At 41.0% G+C, this 22,706-nt stretch overlaps 1 long non-coding RNA gene and 1 other non-coding gene across 6 annotated transcripts in view; both read right to left on the bottom strand.

The window, feature by feature from the left end:
• Window positions 1–10,135, bottom strand: part of LOC138971654 (uncharacterized) — a 42,539-nt gene extending 32,404 nt beyond the window's left edge. The window contains exons 1-2 of one of the 5 annotated variants that reach the window (XR_011457329.1): window positions 10,116–10,135; window positions 1,451–1,648 (exon numbers count right to left, since the gene is read on the bottom strand). This is a non-coding gene — a long non-coding RNA (uncharacterized lncRNA). Of the gene's footprint in view, window positions 1–1,450; window positions 1,649–2,094; window positions 2,115–9,800; window positions 9,821–9,843; window positions 9,947–10,115 lie in introns of those variants that run through there. The other 4 variants (XR_011457330.1, XR_011457326.1, XR_011457328.1 and 1 more) reach the window with 4 other exon arrangements.
• On the bottom strand, window positions 2,789–2,861 carry Trnat-ugu (transfer RNA threonine (anticodon UGU)). The gene has a single exon. It is a non-coding gene; the product is annotated as a tRNA-Thr (tRNA).
• Window positions 10,136–22,706: the final 12,571 nt, after the last annotated feature.

Raw genomic sequence — 22,706 nt, 5'->3', positions numbered from 1 at the left:
AACTGTGAGTGTGTGTGTGTGTGTGTGTGATTGTGTATGTGTGTGTGTGTGTGTGTGAGCGTGCATGCTTGCGTGCATGTGTGGATGGGTGTGCGTCTGTGTGTGTGCGTGTGGGTGTGGGAGCTGAGGCGAGGGGGAGGGGTTATTGAGTATCGTAGCAGCTAAGTGAAAATTTGTAAAATTGCAGTTTAGCTGTAAGAGTTCTCACGGTCAGAGGAGGGGGGGGGGTAAGATCTAGGGCAGAGGGATGGGAACGGAAGAATTAGGAAATCTGACAGTTGACGGCTAGCAGGGGTAGCGGCGGGGAGGGGAGGGCAGGTAGAGTGCGGATGGTGGGTATGCGTGGGCGTGAGAAAGTAGTCACTGAGGAAGGGAGGGTGAAACTCTGGAACTGGAGGGAACTGAGGGTTAGTTGTAGGTCACTCAGTCGCCAGCCGCGCTACAGCAAAGCAGCAATTTCAATTCGAACCCACCACCTTCCCCATCACCTCCTTTGTACAGGTGTCGCAATATCTGCCGCGAAGGCTGCTGCTTTATGGTTAGCTTTTTATTGCATGTCTTAAATACTCTAAACAGGAGACTTAGGTCTCGAATGTACTCATTATATATTTGGGTCTGGGGGCTCTATTCGGTGTTCTTTTGTTTGTGAAATAGATATGTGATTCGTATGTACATGTATTCATAATTAATGATCTGTTTCTGACAGCTTCATGTTTTGTCTTGTATGTTTTTATGTTCCATTTTGGCAAATGTCTTGGGTGAACATTGACCTGAAGGTCATGTGTCAGTGTTTATTCAATGTGGAATATAAATGAATAAAGAGGCCCCCATGCTTTGTATCCCAAAATTCGTACTTTTCATGTTTACTTGCTTTTCATTTAAACTGTACCCTCCCCAATCACATAATTCACCTCCCCCTCCTTCCTTCCTTTACTGTCTTTCTTTATCATCATTATGCAACGTTCATTACGTTATTAATAGATTTGGTTTATTGAGACACATTTTTCAGCCGTTACCGCCTTATGTTATACTGTCATGCAGGAACACCACTATAAGCTTCTAGCTTGTTGCTGTTTCTGTAAACTTTGTATACATGTCATGATTGTAACCTTTGTTAAAATAAACTTATGTTTAAACCAAAAAAAAAACAAAAAAAAAGAACACTTTTTCTTCTGCATAATCAAACAAAGTATAGGTTTTATGTGAATATGTGTTTGTCTGTTCACCTAAAAGACCGTTACGTCGAAATATGTGTGAATGTATTGTTTTGTCAATAACAAACGTGCCAACAACCTACCTTTCCTGTGTGTTGATTCCATGTATCACAAGTTAAGTGCTCTACCAACTGAGTTACCGGGATATGTTTAGTCGATGTAAAAGTCTGGACAAATAATTGTGCTGTGTTTGACACGGGTAAGAAGTTGTCTAAAAATAGACTACATCAACATACCTGGGTTGTCTTTTCACAGCATCACCAGAAGACAAATGTAGCGTTGCCAGTGCCAACACCACTGCTATAAATAGCCACATGACGCGTGCCATTGAAGCGATGATATGTTAGCGAAAGAAGGGTACTTTAAAGTTAGTTCTGCAGCAGTAGTTTTCCGCTTGTTTTGGTACGTGGCCGTTGGTGCTTGGAATTATAAGTCTGGAAAAGAAACGAGAGAAATATTAATGTCATTGTGGTGAGAAAGGCAGACAAACAGACATAGTCACAGACATAGTCACAGACATAGTCACAGACATAGTCACAGAGAGACATACTCAAAGAAAGGTACAGACAGACTAAGAAACAGAGGCACTGACGCAGAAACACAGATACATAATTATACGGACAAACAACAACACAGACACAAACTATGAAATACAGAGAGAAATACAGGCAGAGAAACGGGCAGAAAGACAGACAGATACATACATACACATATTGGCACACACACACACACACACACACACACACACACACACACACACACACACACACACACACACACACACACACACACACCCATACATACACGCGCTTAATTTATGCAATAGAAAATGCTTCAAAGCCTAAGCCTTTTTTTTTTTTAAAAGAGGCGCACAGAAAACCTATTTTAATGCGTCTTGGCAAGAACACTTTTTCTTCTGCATAATCCCCATTTCCACCCTGTTCCTTGTCTGATTTTATCCCTTGGAGACCGTCTCGCATTTATAATCATAAGCCAAGCAGACAAGCAATCAAGTGCTTCATAAATAATGTAGCACAAGCTTTAGCGAGCGTTCCTCCACATCTCCCTCCGTTTCATTCCATCTCACTTCACGCGAGGGAATATGACAAACCTTAAGCCTGTGATTTAACCAGGAAAAAGACACAAGCACGTACATACGTATGTGTGCCCGGTGTACTACGAAATGTTTACTCCACGAAACATTTACTCCGGAGTAAACATTTCGTACTAAATTTGTACTCCGAGTACACTTTTCGTACGAGAAAAGAACTCCCCAAGGTACGAAAAAATGACTCCCTCCACGAAATTTTGACTCCGCAATTTGTTTCTTTCATTTTTTTCATTTTTCATTTTTCATTACTTTATTGTCCCATCGCTGGGAAATTCGGGTCGCTTCCTCCCAGTGGAAAGCTAGCAGCAACGGAGTCGCGCTACCCAGGTGTCTGCGTGTTTAGGTGTATTCAGCCACCTGCACTTATGGCAGAATGACCAAGATCTTTAACGTGCCATTGTGGTGACACGGGGGTGGGAGATGGATACCGTCTCTGGGTCTGCACATAAAGTTGACCCGTGTCCGTCCCGGCCCGGATTCGAACCAGCGACCTCTCGATCACAAGTCGAGTGCTCTACCACCTGAGCTACCCGGGCCCCGGTACTTCCAGTAAAAATCTCGTACGCGAAAATGGGATGGGGGCGAAGGGATGATGCCAACAATGTGATCTCGCGCATAAAAAAAAGCGCTACCCTCCCTCCACCCCTTCCACCACCAAGACTAACAGGGGACAGGGGAGTAAAAGCTGCGTACACCTGGTGTGGGCTGTAAATTGCTCGTGTTAGGGTGGACTAATGCACTCGTTATTTATTCGTCAGGGGAGTAACATCTTCGACCGAAATGTTGACTCGGAACACACCTGTCGTTGGAAGTAATTTTCTCGTGTAATGGGGGAGTAGTTTTTTCGTAAAGGGAGTACATTTTTCGTACGAAAGTTTTACTCCGTAGTAAAAATCTCGTGGGAGTAATTTTCTCGTGTTACAGCGGTCCAAGACAAAAAAACAACAACGTTCACGTGCACGATTAAGTGCGATAGAAACAAAGTAGACGGCCAAGACAGTCAGAAAAAAACCCCATAAAGACAGACAAAAACAATTATTTAATTAATCTGGTTTCGTATTACACCGGGCACACATACGTATGTACGTGCTTATGTCTTTTCCATGGTAAATACGTGGGTACACACCAAGGTACCCGAGAATAAACACCGAGGTTTTCAAGGTGCCCATACGCTTGTTACAAAAATGCATATATCTATTCACACACAAAATATACGGGATAAAAGTAAAACTCTGACAAATGTAATCAACTCAATTTTACTTTTTCTAAGGAATTCTGATAAAATTGGCAAGCTGAGACGCCATGCCACGACACAGCACACACGCTGCTGTCGACGAAGAAAGGAGGGTGAGAAACGGAACTGACGTCGATAGCTTTCTCTCACACTCTCACTGTCAGTCTGCAGCCACTTTTCCGCAGTGTATGTGCAGTTCCCTTCACTACCTATAGCTACTTTTATTTATTTATTTATTTTTTGGGGGGGTGGGGGGGGCGGGGAAGTTGGTTATTCTTCAAGGTAGCTTGAACGTAAGGAACCATGGACAACAGGAAACCGAAGTATGGCTGCCTTAATGACAATGCACGTAGACATTCACTCGAAAGAAAACTGGAGTGAGAGAGTGTGTGTGAGAGACAGAGAGAGATTGACAGCCAGACAGACAGACAGCCAAACAGCCAGACAGACAGAGGCACGGACAGAGGCACGGACAGAGACAGAGACAGAAAAAGAGAGAAAATGAAAGGTAGTGAGAAAGAGAGAGGAAAGTGCCTAAAATCACACAGAGACAACAACCTGAAAGCAAAGGGACACACACAATAAAAACTTAATAGAACATATTATAATATATAGTAATATACGCTTGGAAACAATCATAATTAAAATACAGTCATCACATATTACACAGACAATAATTATGGTCGAGTCTCATGAATTTATCAAACGAGCAGAGAGTTGACATTTATATGTGTCCCTGAACACCGAAGAGTAAAGAGACTGTGGGAGGCTGTCTAGAAGACACTTCCAGACAATTGCTAACATCCTAATTCGAAAAGAACTTTTTAGATTTGTTTTTCTTCAACATTTAGATTCAATGTCCCGGTGGGATTTTGTACGCAAAAAGGGCTTTGTTTAACAGACATCTGTCCTTTCGGGGGAGGATTTGATGGTGCTAATTACAATTCTGAATCGAACTACAGACAGTGGTTTGCTTTAATATGATCTCATAATCCGAAAGGCGTCGAGAGAGAGAGAGAGAGAGAGAGAGAGAGAGAGAGAGAGAGAGAGAGAGAGAGAGAGAGAGAGAGAGAGAGAGAGAGAGAGAGAGAGAGAGAGAGAGAGAGAGAGAGAGAGACGCAGATGCAGATAATTTATTCAATAGGCCATAGCCCCTTATGAAGGATCGGAGTGTGAACAAATGACAAACGTTGCAAATAATTTAACTCATCAGGTGCAAAAAAGGTACAACATAATAATCGCACAACACTACGGATTAAAACATACATTACACGTTATTTAACTAAGAGGTTAAAACATCTCTTAATTTAAAGGCATAGAAAGCTGATGAATATACACGCTAATTGCTTTACCCAGAGCTGGAGACAGACTAAATTAAGTTTCCTGCAAAATATTGTGGTCTAGGAGCCCTTAAATGTTGAGATATTTGAATTTTTATTTTGATCGAGATGGTCCTATTTATAGATTTGGCAACACATGTAACGTTGATGCAAGGGAGCTAACACCGCGGCTTTGTTGACATCTTCACTTTTTCAGAGGCTAGAACAAGCTGTAATGCATGTATTATGGTCCGCGCATGGTGACATATCGTCATTATATGGTCTTATGGTGCGTTTGACATCGATTGTGGGCAAACTACACTTTGTAAACACGGGAGTGCGTTAGTATGCCTTTAAAGGCTTTATACAAATACAAGGATACATTTCTAACAACCCAGTTTCTTGAGGTGAAGCCAGGAGCAAGCTGAGTCTAAAAGTGCTTGGGTTTTTATAATATTTAAATTGGATAAATTTTTCTCTTAATCTGTTTAAGTATGGACAACACAAAACAAAATGGACTTCATCTTCTTGCTTTACTTTACAAAGGGGACATATTAACTGATCGGCATCATGCTGTTTATATCGGTTAGCATGCACATTTATTTCTGAAATACCGAATCGAAACCTAGTCATAATAAACTTTGGATGTCCATCCACATTCAACAAAAGGTAGGGTTTAATGTCATGTACAGTACAAAATGTCCGATAAACAGCAAATCTATCACTATTTTGAATATGATAATCCCACTCTTGCCATCTGCAATCGACCAACCTTTCCCAAAAAACACGCAAAAACTCTTTTTCATTTATAACGACGCCCTGATTCAACCACACAAAACCAAAACCGTACTCATACAATTTACAACGGACACTTGAGGCCCAGTTCTTGTTACCACTCTCAGCTATTTTGTACAACATATCATATGATTTACGAGGAAGTCTGTGCGCCTCCATCTTTAACAATTTCATCCAGTAGCTAACGCATCTTAAAATAGAATTCAAATATATCGGATATCTGTTTGTCTCGCCATATACCAGGGGTGTTATGTATGAGTGACATCTAAACGTTTAGGCGGCGTGCAAACAGCGAGTGCCGCCAACCGCGAGGTACACGGTATGCACGGGTGGCGACTACACGCTTGTACCACCAAAACTGGTGACTAAATTTAGACGTGCTCCGGAGGTCGTCTAAATGGTTTACACGCCGACTTCAGCGAACAGAATGGACATTTTCATGGTTTTCCGCCATCAAAGTCGACGCATTTTGCGCCGTAATCTTTTTTAGACAGAACCCAATAGTTGGAAGTGCTGGACTAAAAAGATTTTTTTTTGCGAGATTCACTTCCCTTGTCATATTATTTTAGAACCAACACCGATAAGATTAGCGAAGACATCTTTGATTCGTTTCAGCGCAAAGTAGCACTGACCCATATTTCACTGCTCTCCGTCTCTGAATAGTCGAACTCCCCGTGCGAGGAAGCGGGAGGATGTTATCGAATTACCCTAGCGCATGCGCAAAGGAAGGAATTCCTCGTTATAAAAATAGATTGACTGGTGACCTTGCTTTACACGGCAACTTGAAAGTCGGCGGTCTGGTCGTCACCCGTGCATACCGACTGAGCGCCTGCTGTAGGTGGCGACTTTCAAGTCATGACTTCGCTGAAGTCGGCGTATACTTTCGACGTCACTCATACATAACACCCCAGGTCATTAGGTGTTCGCATACGAACTCCTAAGAACTTCTTCAATGCAAATAAATGGACTTTTTCACACTGCAGAGCAGCTTTATCCAATCCCCATATCTCAGCACCATACTGTACTATTGGTTGTACTTGGGAATCAAACAACTTCAAAAAAACATGCAAACTATTATTATTAAGCACAGATAATCTTTGTATAATACACATCAGAGCATTTTTGGCCCGGCTTGAGAGATCACTACAGGCAGCAGTGAAACTGAGTCGAGTTGAAAACAATATTCCTAAATACTTATACACGTTTACAACAGGTAAAATATCAACCTCATATGTCCATTTTTCCCTTGCACTCAAATATCCACCTGTCCTAAACACAATAATGTTACTTTTACTCATGTTTACCTTTAAATGAAGAGATGACACTGCCCTGCGTAAATTATTTAACTGAGTCTGTAGACCCACAACAGTCTCTGATAACAACAATAAATCATCAGCAAGCAAAAGAATAAACAATTCCAAATAATCATCAGTAAATGTGGCACCATGTCTTCCATTCTCAATTATCTCAAGTGCTAACTCATTAGTTAGTTAGTTAGCTGTTGCTTTTCGGGTCCAGCGGACCATAATAGGCCAAATCAGGACCCCACAAGTTAATCATTTCACATTTTTTGATTAAAAACAATTCTAATACATAAAATCTGTAACGTCACCCGAAGGCAACAAAAAAGTCAAAGCAAAACCCTATATGTCAAATAACTTAGGTAGTTTTAAAATTCAAATCTTAAAATAAAGACCAGACTCCTTTAAAACCCCAAAAAGAGCTGTAGAGCTGATCTCTGTAGAAATACTTGTCAAGTTCGAGGTGCCAAAATACTTCTCTCGTTGATCATACAGATCAGCACACTCGGTGCTAAAATGACTCACAGTAAAACCAGTATCACAGGCGTGGCACCATGGTGCCTCTTCTCTTTTTAGCAGATGTACATGTGTAATATAAGTGTAACCAGTATGTAACCTGGCCAAAACACTTTCTTCTTTTCTATTTGAAGCCACTAAAGGAAGTGGCTTTAACAGGTCAGGAAGAGTTTTATACAATTTGTTTTCCGTGCAGGTAGACCAACGGTCTTGCCAGAGTTTTAAGCTGTAACAAAGGGTCTTCCGACGTAAGTCAGTAAAAGGAACAGACTGCTCAGGGAGACGAGGAACCGCCAAATCTAGAGCATCCTTTGCTGCCTTGTCAGCAACCTCGTTGCCGTGTATGCCCATATGACTTGGCGCCCACATTAAATTGATTGTCTTTCCTTCAGAAATAAGTTTAGTATGAAGGTCGTGAATGTCGACTAAAAAAGGATGAGTAAACTTTCGCCAGTCAGGAGGAAAAGTTCCAGTAGACCAGATATGATTAAAAATGGTTAAAAGAACTGTCAGGACGTTTTCAGGGAGATGACCCAAAAGTTGATAATGGATATCATCCGGCCCTGTAGCGGAATCATTGGATTTTAAAATGGCATCCTTTAACTCGTACATCGAGAAAGGGGAATTGTTATCTTCCAAATTGGCAGAATCAAAGAAAACGGGTGTAGCTTCAGATTTATCTTTAACTTTTTGAAACTCTTCAGGATAATGTTCCGAAGAAGAGTTATGATTTATTGTTGAAGCTAAGATATTCGCCACGTTTTTCTTGTCGGTTATTACTCGACCATGTTGCTTGAGGCTACGATTTTTACCTTTAATCTTACGGATAATCTGCCATACCTTCTTGCTTGAAGTTTTGAAATTAAGTTTAGTGATCGGGAGGTCGTGGGTTCGAACCCCGGCCGGGTCATACCTGAGACTTTAAAATTGGCAATCTAGTGGCTGCTCCGCCTGGCGTCTGGCATTATGGGGTTAGTGCTAGGACTGGTTAGTCCGGTGTCAGAATAATGTGACTGGGTGAGACATGAAGCCTGTGCTGCGACTTCTGTCTTGTGTGTGGCGCACGTTATATGTCAAAGCAGCACCGCCCTGATATGGCCCTTCGTGGTCGGCTGGGCGTTAAGCAAACAAAAACAAAAAACAACAAAAAAAGATGAAAGGGTGAATCCAAGGTTTCTAGCTGATGGTGAGAAAAGAATGTCGGTGTTGCCTATTTGAACAGAAACAGGTTGGGGAGAGGGAAATGTAGTGTTCTTCTTTTTGCACAGTAAGACTTCAGTCTTATCATCATTCAGCTCAAGTTTGTTATCGACCATCCAAGATTTAACATCAGTGATGCATGTCTGAATGGTCTGGATGGCGGAACGTGTCTCTGCAGGGTGACTTTCTTTCTTTATTTGGTGTTTAACGTCGTTTTCAACCATTCAAGGTTATATCGCGACGGAGGGTGACTGGGTTTATACATATATATAAACAAAAGGTATATCCTATGACGATATAATCGTTTGCGCATGATTTAAAAATCGAATAGGATATACCTTTTGTTTGTCAATTGTCACCATACTTTCCAAGACGTATTTTTATTGTCAGATTCACGTATAAAACAACAAACAAACGAATGAACAAACTAACGAACAAAACAAAACAAAAAAACACCAACAAAATCCAAGAGATTTAAAAGAGTTTCAAAATCCAGAATCTAAAACAAGAAAGATAAGAATGGGAACGTTCCGTTTAAAAAAAACACCGAGATATTCGCAAGTCCGTCAACAAAATGGTCTTCATTGCAGACAGACGCACACATAATTATGAGACAAATATAAAAGAACCAGACTTTGCTTGAATTCGACCCCTGATATGAAGAAAGAATATCTCTTTAAATTGATTTTGTTTTAAGGTCAGAGATGGAAATTAAGATTTGTTTCTTTGGCAAGCTTTACAATGTCTAAATCCGAGAAATAACTTGATTAAAGGCCAGAGATGGAAATTCAGATTTGTTTCTGTGGCAAGCTTTACAATGTCCAACTCCGAGAAATAATTTGATTAAAGGACAGAGATGGAAATTAAGAGTTGTTTCTTTTGGCAAGCTTTACAATGTCTAATTCCGAGAAAAGATTTGATTTAAGGCCAGAGATGAAAATAAGGATGTGTTTCTTTGGCAAGCTTTACCATGTCTAACTCCGAAAAATAATTTGATTTAAGGCCAGAGATGGAAATTTAGATTTGTTTCTTTGGCAAGTTTTACAATGTTTAAAACCGAGAAATAATGTTAACGCCAAACCTAGGATTTGAAGTACAGATTTTACGTACGGCATACACTCGGCAGGACATGAATGAATCAAGATGCACTCACCTGTGGTACTCTGGGACTATGCAGACATCGACTGTGAGCTAAACTCTGTTTGTACCACGTTTTATAGCGTGCAAGCTGTGTGACTTCAATAAGGATAAAACCTCTATAGGTTGTACCAATTTTAAGTCTTATAGTGTGTGTGTGTGTGTGTGTGTGTGTGTGTGTGTGTGTGTGTGTGTATGTATGTGTGTGTGTGTGTGTGTGTGTGTGTTTGTGTGTGTGTGTGTATGTGGTGTGTGTGTGTGTGTGTGACACCTGATAACTATACGCACCTTGGTATTATTGAATTTGCTTGCCTACTCAATCATCATTTACGATTTTAAGGGGTATTGAATGTGCTTTTTACATTCAGTCAAGTAATGACTGAATGTTTTAACGAGATCCGGGGGCGAGGTTTGTCTCCCGATGTATGCGTGTGTGTATGCATGTATGTGTGTAGTATGTATGTGACAAACATTTCTCAGAAATAACCCGACGGATTTTCATGACAATTGATGCATATATTTTTTTCAGGGCATTTTGTAAGAGCTTTTTCTCCGATTTATTTCATTGGACAATTTGATGGCGTCATATTTGCCCGTTTGCAAAAGTTAAGGCGGCACTTTCACGGCTACAGATTTTCATCCATTTGTTGACATTTTTGTAAGATGATCTTTGACTTTGCGGACTATGGGATTACATTCCATCATGGTACCTTCAAAATTCGTTTTTGAAATTGTCACTCAATATTAGCTGATTTTTTTTATTTAAAAAAAATCTATATTTGAATCACAAAGGTGATATCATTGTATGCTGTTTCCTCCTGTATGAGAAAATATTTGATTTTGTTGTGTTTGATTGCAAATTGGCTTAACATGGAGAAAACCGTTAACATTTCGACTTTCTTTATTGTTTGAAGAAGACACATATTATTATCATTATCTGTTCCTTATCAGTTGCTGATTCAAAAACAATATAGTGTATGGTGTTTGTCGTTAAAAAGTTGCTTTTGCAAGGGAATGCGGGCCGCTAAATTTTGAACAAAAAAGTCAGCGCTTTAAAGTCTCGGTCGTGGATGATCTCATTATTTTGTCCATGCAATGCTGTGCGTTTAGTAGCCTACCATTCTTTGAGTTTGACAGCTTGACTAAATGTATCAATTTTGCTTCACGCGACTTGTGTAAATGTCATATACAGAACAGATTGTCTGCATTACTGCTTCTTATATCGATCCAAACAAAGGTGTCGTTATTTGGCAAGTTTTGTGTCATAAAGCAGCAAGCACGAAAAACACTAAATATACACGTATATCAAAAGTTGCCAGGGACAAACCAAGGGGAACTTTAACGCCTCTCGGCGTAATTTTTTTCGAGACAAATGTCTCCGCAGCTGATAGTTGGTAGACTTTATTGGATGTTGTTATTCAAATGCAAACCGTCAGAAACAGAGCTAGAGAGCTTAGAACGGAATTACGTTGTATTGTTTTCCTGTTTCGCCTGGCTGAGGTCGTGAAATTCAGGACCGAAATGACCCAAGGCGCAACTTATTCCTTTCGAAGAGTTTTAAGTTTTTAAAAAGTTTACGCAGCTGTTGGTAGACTTTATTGGATGTCATTATTCAAATGCAATCCGTCAGAGACAGAGAGCTTAGAAAGGAATTACGTTGTATTGTTTTCCTTCTTTCCTAAGTTTCAAGTCTCTTACAAGTTTCCGCAGCTGTTGGTAGACTTTATTGGATGTCGTTAAATTCAAATGCATTCCGTCAGAGAGAGAGAGCTTAGAAAGGAATTACGTTGTATTGTTTTCCTGCTTTCCTAAGTTTCTTAAAAGTTTCCGCAGCTGTTGGTAGAGTTTATTGAATGTCGTTATTCAAATGCAATGCATCAGAGACAGAAAGCTTAGAAAGGAATAAAGTAGTTGGTAGACTTTATTGGACGTCGTTATTCAAAAGCAAATCGTCAGAGACAGAAAGCTTAGAAAAGAATTACGTAATTGGTAGACTTTATTGGATGTCGTTTTTCAAATTTAAACCGCCACAGACAGAAAGCTTAGAAAGGAATTACGTAATTGGTAGACTTTATTGGATGTCATTCTTCTTCTTCTTCTTCTTCTGCGTTCATGGGCTGACACTCCCACGTTCACTCGTGGTTATTGCACGAGTGGAATTTTACGAGTATGACTGTTTTTACCCAGCCATTAAAGCAGCCACACGCCGCTTTCGGAGGAAGCATGCTGGGTATTTTCGAGTTTCCATAACCCAACGGACTCTCACATGGATTACAGGATAGTTACCGTGCGCACTTGGTCTTGTGCTTGCGTGTACACACAGATGCACTAGCAGGTCGGCACATAAGGTGATCTGGGAGATCGAAAAAATCTTCACCTTTAACCCACCAGGCGGCAGCGGCCGGGATTCGAACCCACGACCTCCCGCTTGGAAGGCCGGCGTCTTTCCACTAGGCCACTGCTCCCGTCATTATTCAAATGCAATCCGTGAGAGACAGGGAGCTTAGAAAGGAATAACATAATTGGTAGACTTTATTGGATGTCGTTATTCAAATGCAAACCGCCAGTGAGAGTGCATTTCTGTGAGTGTGTGTGTGTGTGTGTGTGTGTGTGTGTATGTGTGTGTGTGTGTGTGTGTGTGTGTGTGTGTGTGTGTGTGTGTGTGTGTGTGTGTATCGTTCTTACTAATCTGTGAGTACATTTTGTGAGTTTGTGTGTGACAGTTGGAAACTTCACGTATGCACTGCATTTATACCTGATGTTATTGTCATCATCCCAGCGAAGCTGGAGGTATCCCACAAACGCATTTTCATACCGATAATACATGATAAAGAAGGATTCTTTGTGCCCGGCTACGGGCTACAGTTGAAGATGAAAGTTCACCAAAAATTGGGACCATGCTAACAAAAATACGGTGGGTGCAATAGGCGCCCCCATTTTTTTAGCAAACGCCACCCAAGGCCGCTTTGGACGGGTAGAAATTCTGTAGTTTCTAAGACTTGGTGTGTGTGGTTGTTCAAGACTATGGATAACGCTCGCGTAAGAAGATTACGTCACGGTCAAAAGTCTTTGACATCAATTAATGCATCATGACGTCATGCCTCCATGTAGTCTTTTTCTCTCGCGCGGTGTGTGTGTGTGTGTGTGTGTGTATGTGTGTGTGTGTGTGTGTGTTTGTGTGTGTGTGTTCATTTTGTGCACATGTGTTAGTGTTAGTGTGTTAGTGTGTGTGTGTGTGTGTGTGTGTATGTGTGTGTGTGTGTGTGTGTGTGTGTGCGTGCGCGCGTGCATGAGTCTGTACTCGTGTTTTTGTGTGTGTGAGTGTGTATGTGTGTGTGTGTGTGTGTGTGTGTGTGTGTGTGTGTGTGTGTGTGTGTGTGTGTGTGTGTGTGTGTGTATGTGTGTGTGTGTGTGTGTAAGAAAGACTGAGAGAGAGGGAGAAAGAGTGTGTGAATGTGTGTGTGAATGAGTTTGTGTGTATGTTTGTGTGTGTATGAGTGTGTATATGTGTTTGTTTGTAAAGGTGTGTGTGTCCGTCTGTCTATGTGCGTATTTGTTTGTGTGTTTGCTTAACGCCCAGCCGACCACGAAGGGCCATAATTATCAGGGCGGTGCTGCTTTGAGATATAACGTGCGCCATACACAAGGCAGAAGTCGCAGCACAGGCTTCATGTCTCACCCAGTCACATTATTCTGACACCCGACCAACCAGTCCTAGCATGCACTAACCCCATAATGCCAGACGCCAGGCGGAGCAGCCACTAGATTGCCAATTTTAAAGTCTTAGGTATGACCCGGCCTGGGTTCTAACCCTCGACCTCCCGATTACGAGGCAGACGCCTTACCACTAGGCCAACCGTGTATGTGCGTATGAGTGTGTGTTTTGTGTGTATGAGATTTGTGTGAGTCAATGTGTGTGTGTGTGTGTATGTGTGTGTGTGTGTGTGTGTGTGTCTGTGGGTGTGTGCGTGCGTACATGCGTGCGTATGTCCATGTGTGTGTGTGTGTGAGTGTGTTTGTGTGGGTGTGTGTCTGATTGTATAAGAGAGAGAGAGAAAGAGAGAGAGAAAGAGAGAGAGAAAGAGAGAGAGAGAGAGAGAGAGAGAGAGAGAGAGAGAGTGGGTGGGCGGGTGTGTGTTTGTGCGTGTGCGTAAGTGTATGTGTGTGTGTTTGTGTGTGTGTGTTTGTAAAGGTGTGTATGTCCGTCTGTCTATATGTACGTGCGTATGGGTTTTTTTTGTGTGTGTATGAAGTGTGTGTGAGAGAGTGAGTGAGTGCGTGTGAGTGAGTGTGTATGTGTGTACGTGTGTAACTTGGGGTATGTGTGTGAGTGAGTGTGTGTGCGCGCGCGCGCGTGTGTGTGTGTGTGTGTGTGTGTTTGAGAGAGAGAGAGAGAGAGAGAGAGAGAGAGAGAGAGAGAGAGAGAGAGAGAGAGAGAGAGAGAGAGAGAGAGGTTTGTCTTTCGCTGGGGTATGCAGTGCTGTGGCGTTGCACATCTACTTAATTGTTAGCACACACACACACACACTTACACACACACACACATACACACGTCACACACACACACGCACAGGTACACACACACACACACACGCACACACACACTGACACACACACACACACACACAAACAGTAACACTAACACATGTGCACAATAACATTCACATGAGAGGAGGTGAGTTTGGAAACATATTGATGCAAAGAGTTCAGAATCCTTTCTGGAGAGATGTTTTCAAACATTATAAGCTTTTTGCATGCAAATGTGTCCCCATCTCCTTGAGTGACTTTGCTTCAGAGCGTCTGTATTATAATGTACATATTTGCATAGATAAAAAGGTTATTTTTAACAGGAATTGGATGGAAAACGGCATTATTACAGTCGGTCACTTGATGAGAGCCGATGGGTTTTTGTCATATAACGATTTTAAATTGAAACATCCAAATTTACAACTGAATTTTGTTTTTTTCGAGGGCGTTATGCGCTCAGTTAAGAATTTTCATAAAAGATTAAAGTTGGATGCAGTTTTAAACAATGTTTTTCATATTGGTGATGATGTTGTATGGAAACAAATAGCTAAAGGTGGAGTAAAACATGATATACCCATCTTGTGAAAAATGATGGCAATCTACAGTGCATGGAAAAATGGTTTAATTTATTGAATTTTGATGTAAATGTTAGAAAGGTGTTTTTGACAATAAGGCGAACTACACAAGACACATACCTGAGGTGGTTCCAATATAGAATACTACATAGAATGTTTCCCACTCAACGCCTGTTATTTTTGATGAAAATTTCTGACACATCATTTTGTAGCTTTTGTACACAGGAAGAGGAAACCTTAGAACATTTGTTTTGGGAGTGTACAAGAGTCAAACTTTTTTGGTCTGATTTCACAGAATGGTTATGCCTAAATTTCACACATTGCAGTAATTTGAATTTGTCAAAAGAGCTTGTCATTTTAGGGTACTTAGACAACTTTCATACGGATGCTGTTTTTGATTTGTTTATTCTCCTTGCCAAACAAAGTATATTTGGAGCCAAATTAAATAAGACAGTCCCAACTCTAAATGTTTTTGTGAAAATTGTTAAACAAAGATTTTTGATCGAAAAGTATAATGCTAGTGTAAATAATTATTATGGTAAATATGCAAAGGATTGGTGTTTATATGGACACTTTTTTCATTGATGCCATAGGATAATTGTATTGATTGATTTTGTATGAACATTTTTTTTTTTTTTTTTTTTTTTTTTTTTTAACATACATCATACACCGAGTTTATCAACAAAGCGCATACACACGTACATACCTAGACAAGACACAGACACAGACAGTAGGGTGGGTTGTTGAAAAGACAGGGGATATGGAAGGGGGGAGGACTGAGGTTGTGGGGGGGGGGGGGGGTAACTGAGGTTGGGGGAGGGGAGGGGGGTAGGTGGGGACGGTGGTCACAATTTAGCCTCCAATGAACATTTTTGAATGTGATACTCCCTGACCCATTTATTCATAACATGTCATAAAGTACTTGTATGCCGATAATTAAACCCCATGTATACTTGGAGGCTAAAATGTGACCACCGTCCCCACCTACCCCCCCTCCCCCAACCTCAGTTACCCCCCCACACCTCCCCCCCCTTCCATGTCCCCTGTCTTTTCAACAACCCACCCTACTGTCTATGTCTGTGTCTTGTCTAGGTATGTGCGTGTGTATGCGCTTAGACAGCCATACCTTGTGTTGATAAACACTGTGTATGCTGTATGTTATGTTGTGTTTATGTGTATATAAAAGAAAGAAAAAAAAGGGAAAAAAAGTAAAAAACAAAACAAAAAAAACCACATGTGCACAAAATGAACACACACACCCCCCACCCACCCACACACACACACACACACACACACACACACACACACACACACACACACCGCGCGAGAGAAAAAGACTACAGGGAGGAATGACGTCATGATGCATTAATTTACTTCAAAGACTTTCGACCGTGACGTAATGTTCTTACACGAGCTTTATCCATAGACTTGGACACTACGGAATTTCTACCCGGCCAAAGCGGCCTTGGGTGGCGTTTGCTCAAAAAATGGGGGCGACTGTTGCACCCACCGTATTTTAGTTAGTATGGTACCAATTTTCGGCGTATTTTTTCGAGACAGATGTCTCCGCAGCTGATAGTTGGTAGACTTTATTGGATGTCGTTATTCAAATGCAATCCGTCAGAGACAGAAAGCTTAGAAAGGAATTACGTTGTATTGTTTTCCTGCTTTGCCTGGCTCAGGTAGGGAAATTCAGGACCGAAATGACCCAAGGTGCAACTCATTCCTTTTGATGAGTTTCAAGTTTCTTAAAAGTTTTCGCAGCTGTTGGTAGACTTTATTGGATGTCGTTATCCATATGTATCCGTCAGAGACAGAGAGCTTAGAAAGGAATTACGTAATTGGTAGACTTTATTGGATGTCGTTATTCAAATGCAAACTGTCAGAAACAGAAAGCTTAGAAAGGAATTACGTTGTATTGTTTTCCTGCTTTGCCTGGCTCAGGTCGGGAAATTCAGGACCGAAATGACCCAAGGTGCAACTCATTCCTTTTGATGAGTTTCAAGTTTCTTAAAAGTTTTCGCAGCTGTTGGTAGACTTTATTGAATGTCGTTATTCAAATGTGTCCGTCAGAGACAAAAAGCTTAGAAAGGAATTACGTACCTGGTAGACTTTATTGGATGTCGTTATTCAAATTACAAACCGCCACAGACAGAAAGCTTAGATTTTTTTGATTTTTTAATTTTTTTTATTCTTTTGCGCATGAAAAGACTTCAGGCCAGATTTTCTTTACAAAACCGGGGAGGTAGGGTAGGGGAAGGTTATTTTTTTTTTTTGAGCATGAAAAGACTAGGTGTCTGAAGCAGAGTTCCACTATAATTTTTGGTTTCAAACGTTCAAAAATGCTTTGGGTATTACCAAATGTATCAACTAGATCGTAATAATTGATCATTATTACAAAAGGGGAGATTTGTGCGCATGTTCCGGGTTATGCTCGATACAGACTAACACAGAACACCCAAACCCTAATGGGGAGCTGGGCCAATGTAAAAGCAATGTTTTGGTGTCAAAACATGTTTCATATTGCTTCTAGATTTCTCTCAAAATTAATTAACTCGTTTAATCGATGTGCCAGCTCTGAGCAAAAGCAAAATGGGCGGAGCTTAGGTTTGTTCCAGCTCTGACGCAATTCGCAAAACGGACAATATAAGGCCCTTATAGATGAAATATGTACTCCTGATGATAGAATAGCATATATCTAACACGTCCTATCAGTGGATGACATCAAAGGGGTGAAATCTGCATGTTATGAGACAAAAACGAAATGTTCCAGCTCTGTGTTTGATCAGCAAAATGTTCTAGCTCTGAGAAAATGTTGAAAATGTTCCGGCTCTGAGCAAATGTGACCGGGTGTATCGCCATTCCTGATCATATCATATCGTGTTCCATCATTGTCGACGACGAATGTAACCGAGTGCCGAAACTCCACAATCACCTTGTGAGGCGAAGTGCACTCAAACAGGTTTGAGAAATAAAGAGCTTATCTCTAAGCCCTTTTAAATCTGTTATGGCTTTTCAGAGGAAGGTCAGAACATACCGACACAGCAAAGCAGCCAGACCACATCACAAACATAACTCTAGAATCCACAGGTGTTTTCCACACACACACACAAACACACACACACACACACACACACACACACACACACACACACACACACACACACACACACACACACACACACACACAGAAGCCGTATATATATATATATATATGTATAGGTTACAACACGAGTGGTTTTTTATATGGCTTGTATTTCAGTCAAGACCCAGCGGATGAATATCATCGGGAGACACGAGCCTTTGGCGAGTGTCTCTCGATTGATATTCCCGCTGGGTCTTGACTGAAATACAAGCCATATAAAAAACCACGAGTGTTGTAATCTGTATATCCCATTCTACCATCAAACACAAAGTGTAGACTACTAGCGGCACTGTTGCGATCTGTGCAGGGTAAAACTGTTGCCAGCGAGACTTAGCCCTTTTGCAACCTTAAACTAAGTGACCGTCGCTGAAAAAATAAAACGAATGAGTGCATCGATAAGTACGCGGTAACACTACTTTCAGACCATTTAAAAGCTTTAAGTAAAGGTTCATAAGTTGCAAGAAAGTAATGAAGTCGAATAGAAATTAATTTAGTTAAAGCGCACAATTCTTTTGTTTTGCGTTTCAGGTCGGCAGAACGGGCGAAACGGGTTTGGGACCCATTTGGCTTACTCGATTCAGAATTGATTCCACGTTGTTTTTCTCGAACGTGTGTAATTAGGCTTATTGACAGAGAAGCAAATCTTAGGGAACAAATATGTAGGTTTAGATTTAACCATTTGCTCCCTATTTGAAATGTATCTACGTGATTTGCGAGTGTGTTTGCATGGATGAACTTAAACTGGTATGGGTGAGAGGAAAACGCGACCGACACGTCTGTCACCGCCGATTGATTGCATTTTGAAGGAATATGACTGGATTACGGAAAAATATGTGGACTTACTGCAGAGCCAGGCAAAAGAGTAGACTTGCTCGCAAAACACGTGAAACAGCCGATGTTTGATAGCTGAAGGCGCACACCGGCAAAACACACTACCGACAGATTCTCAAAAGTCGTCTGCTAACGATGCAAGGGGAGGGTACTCGTGTTTTTGTTTTGGTTCGCTAGCATCTGGTTATCTTGTAAGTTGAATGTTCGTTTTTTTCGACCTGCATTGCTTTCATAATGAAAGAAACTTTTGCTTATTGCATCTCATACATCAGATCAGTTCTGAGATTCATTTTTGCGTGCAACTGATATGGTTTTCTGAGCCGTGCAATACGATTTTAGAACTTCATACAAATGTGTCACATTGTTCGGCGCGAGCGAGGTCAAAGGTCGGGAGGAAAGTAGTCCTTTGCCCAAATCGGAATCTGCACTATCATATATTTTTTGGAGTCCATGATGTATTTATTGAGCTATAAAAATACAACATATATACCCATACTGAAGTAACAGAGACAAAGAAGGGAGGTCATGGGATATATATATATATCCCATGACCTCCCTTCTTTGTCTCTGTTACTTCAGTATGGGTATATATGTTGTATTTTTATAGCTCAATAAATACATCATGGACTCCAAAAAATATATGATAGTGCAGATTCCGATTTGGGCAAAGAACTACTATCCTCCGACCTTTGACCTCGCGCCAAACAATGTGACACATTTGTATGAAGTTCCAAAATCGTATCGCACGGCTCAGAAAACCATATCAGTTGCACGCAAAAATGAGTTTTATTAACCCGTGCATAACACTAGTTTGAACAGTCGAACACTATCACAATGCCTATGGCTGCAAGCGGACCACAACAAAAAAAACGAGTACCCTCCCTTGCGTCGTAGCAGACGACTGTTAGTGAGAGTCTGTCAGTGTGTTTGGTGAGCGTCTTCAGTTCCTCTGGCAGTGTCGGTGTGGGAACTGACGGAAGCTAGGGAGCACAGATAATAGAAGCCCTGTCACATAGACTAATCACACAATCAATACACATTTGGCTCATGTTTTAAATGACAGTTTCGAGTTTGTTGGTCAAACTCAAAGCAACAAGACTGGTTTGGCCGGCTTCACTTCGTTATCAAACATCGGCTGTTTCACGTATTTTGCGAGCAAGTCTACTTTTTTGCCTGGCTCTGCAGTAAGTCCACATTGGCGATGAAGGTATGCAAGAACTTAACATGTGTGTATTTTTCCGTAATCCAGTCATATTCCTTCAAAATGCAATCAATCGGCGGTGACAGACTGGCAGCGCGACTTCACCAACTTGGTCCCGTTTTCCTCACACCCATACCAGTTTAGGTTCATCCATGCAAACACACTCGCAAAACAGTTTATCACGTAGATACATTTCAAATAGGGAGCAAATGGTTAAATCTAAACCTACATATTTGTTCCCTAAAATTTGCTTCTCTGTCAATAAGCCTAATTGTATAATAATACGTTCGAGAAAAACAACGTGGAATCGATTCTGAATCGAGTAAGCCAAATGGGTGCCAAACCGGTTTCGCCCGTTCTGCCGACCTGAAACGCAAAACAAAAGAATTGTGCGCTTCAACTAAATTGATTTCTATACGACTTCATTAATTTCTTGCAACTTATGAACCTTTACTTAAAGATTTTAAATGGTCTGAAAGTAGTGTTACCACGTACTTATCGATTGACTCATTCGTTTTATTTTTTCAGCGACGGTCACTTAGTTTAAGGTTGCAAAAGGGCCAAGTCTCGCTGGCAACACTGTTTTACACTCCACAGGTCGCAACAGTGCCGCTAGTAGTCTACACTTTGTGTTTGATGGTAGAATGGGATATACAGATTACAACACTCGTGGTTTTTTATATGGTTTGTATTTCAATCGAGAGCCACTCGCCAGAGGCTCGTGTCTCCCGATGATATTAATCCGCTGGGTCTTGACTGAAATACAAGCCATATAAAAAACCACTCGTGTTGTAACCTATACATATCCCATGACCTCCCTTCTTTGTCTCTGTTACTTCAGTATGGGTATATATGTTGTATTTTTATAGCTCAATAAATACATCATGGACTCCAAAAAATATATGATAGTGCAGATTCCGATTTGGGCAAAGGACTACTTTCCTCCCGACCTTTGACCTCGCGCCGAACAATGTGACACATTTGTATGAAGTTCTAAAATCGTATTGCACGGCTCAGAAAACCATATCAGTTGCACGCAAAAACGAATCTCAGAACTGATCTGATGTATGAGATGCAATAAGCAAAAGTTTCTTTCATTATGAAAGCAATGCAGGTCGAAAAAAACAAACATTCAACTTACAAGATAACCAGATGCTAGCGAACCAAAACAAAAACACGAGTACCCTCCCCTTGCATCGTTAGCAGACGACTTTTGAGAATCTGTCGGTAGTGTGTTTTGGTGTGCGCCTTCAGCTATCAAACATCGGCTGTTTCACGTGTTTTGCGAGCAAGTCTACTCTTTTGCCTGGCTCTGCAGTAAGTCCACATATTTTTCCGTAATCCAGTCATATTCCTTCAAAATGCAATCAATCGGCGGTGACAGACGTGTCGGTCGCGTTTTCTTCACACCCATACCAGTTTAAGTTCATCCATGCAAACACACTCGCAAAACACGTTTATCACGTAGATACATTTCAAATATTCATCCGCTGGGTCTTGACTGAAATACAAGCCATATAAAAAACCACGAGTGTTGTAACCTATACATATATCTATATGTATAAATATATAGAGATATATGACAGTGTATTTTTCGCGTGGCTAAAAATTGATTCGACCTTTGCACTTTTACAGTGAGGACAACTTACGGCTGCATGGAAAGCGTTCTGGATATTACGGTGACCTTCTAAAAATAGTAATGGAACGGGAATATCCGAAGCTGCTTCTCGAAGCCATACGAAAGAAGGGAGATAAACGCTGAAAACACTGGAGAAGATAAGGAAGAGTTACTGGTAGTGGATCCAGAAAAAAAACACCAAAATCGCTTCAGCGCTGCGCGCTGAGTGCACGTGTTGAAATATCTCATCGACCAGATTGTGTCCGGGGTGTCTCTGAATATGGACACCAAATTTGAAACAGATCCATCGAGAACCTTGGCCGCGCATCGCGAACAGGAACAGACAGACAGACAGACAGACAGACAGACAGACAGACAGACAGACAGACACAAGTCGTATATATATATATATATATAGATGCATCATCAGTCAGAAGAAGTGAACAGATGGGGAATACAAATAGTTAGCTGTGTAAACCGTCTAATGGCGGTCAAACTAAGGTTTCTGAGAAGTTTCATCTTCACTTGGAGGGCCAAGGCATTCCCATGATGAGAGGGGGATTGGGGTGGGCAGGGGATAGGGGTGGCCAGGGCTGTAGGATGATTCGTACATTTAAACAAGTCGCGTGAGGCGAAAATACAACATTTAGTCAAGCTGTCGAACTCACAGAATGAAACTAAATGCAATGCAATTTTTCAGCAAGACCGTATACTCGTAGCATCGTCAGTCCACCGCTCATGGCAAAGGCAGTGACATTGACAAGAAGAGCGGGGGAGTAGTTGCGCTAGCTGTGCTTCATAGCACGCTTTTCTGTACCTCTCTTCGGTTTAACTTTCTGAGCGTGTTTTTAATCCAAACATATCATATCTATATGTTTTTGGAATCAGGAACCGACAAGGAATAAGATGAAAGTGTTTTTAAATTGATTTCAAAAATTTTATTTTGATCATAATTTTTTATATTTTTAATTTTCATAGCTTG

The sequence above is a fragment of the Littorina saxatilis genome, linkage group LG7 (assembly GCF_037325665.1).
Source record: "Littorina saxatilis isolate snail1 linkage group LG7, US_GU_Lsax_2.0, whole genome shotgun sequence".
NCBI classification, from domain to species: domain Eukaryota; kingdom Metazoa; phylum Mollusca; class Gastropoda; order Littorinimorpha; family Littorinidae; genus Littorina; species Littorina saxatilis.
This window is presented reverse-complemented; position numbering and strand designations above follow the sequence as displayed.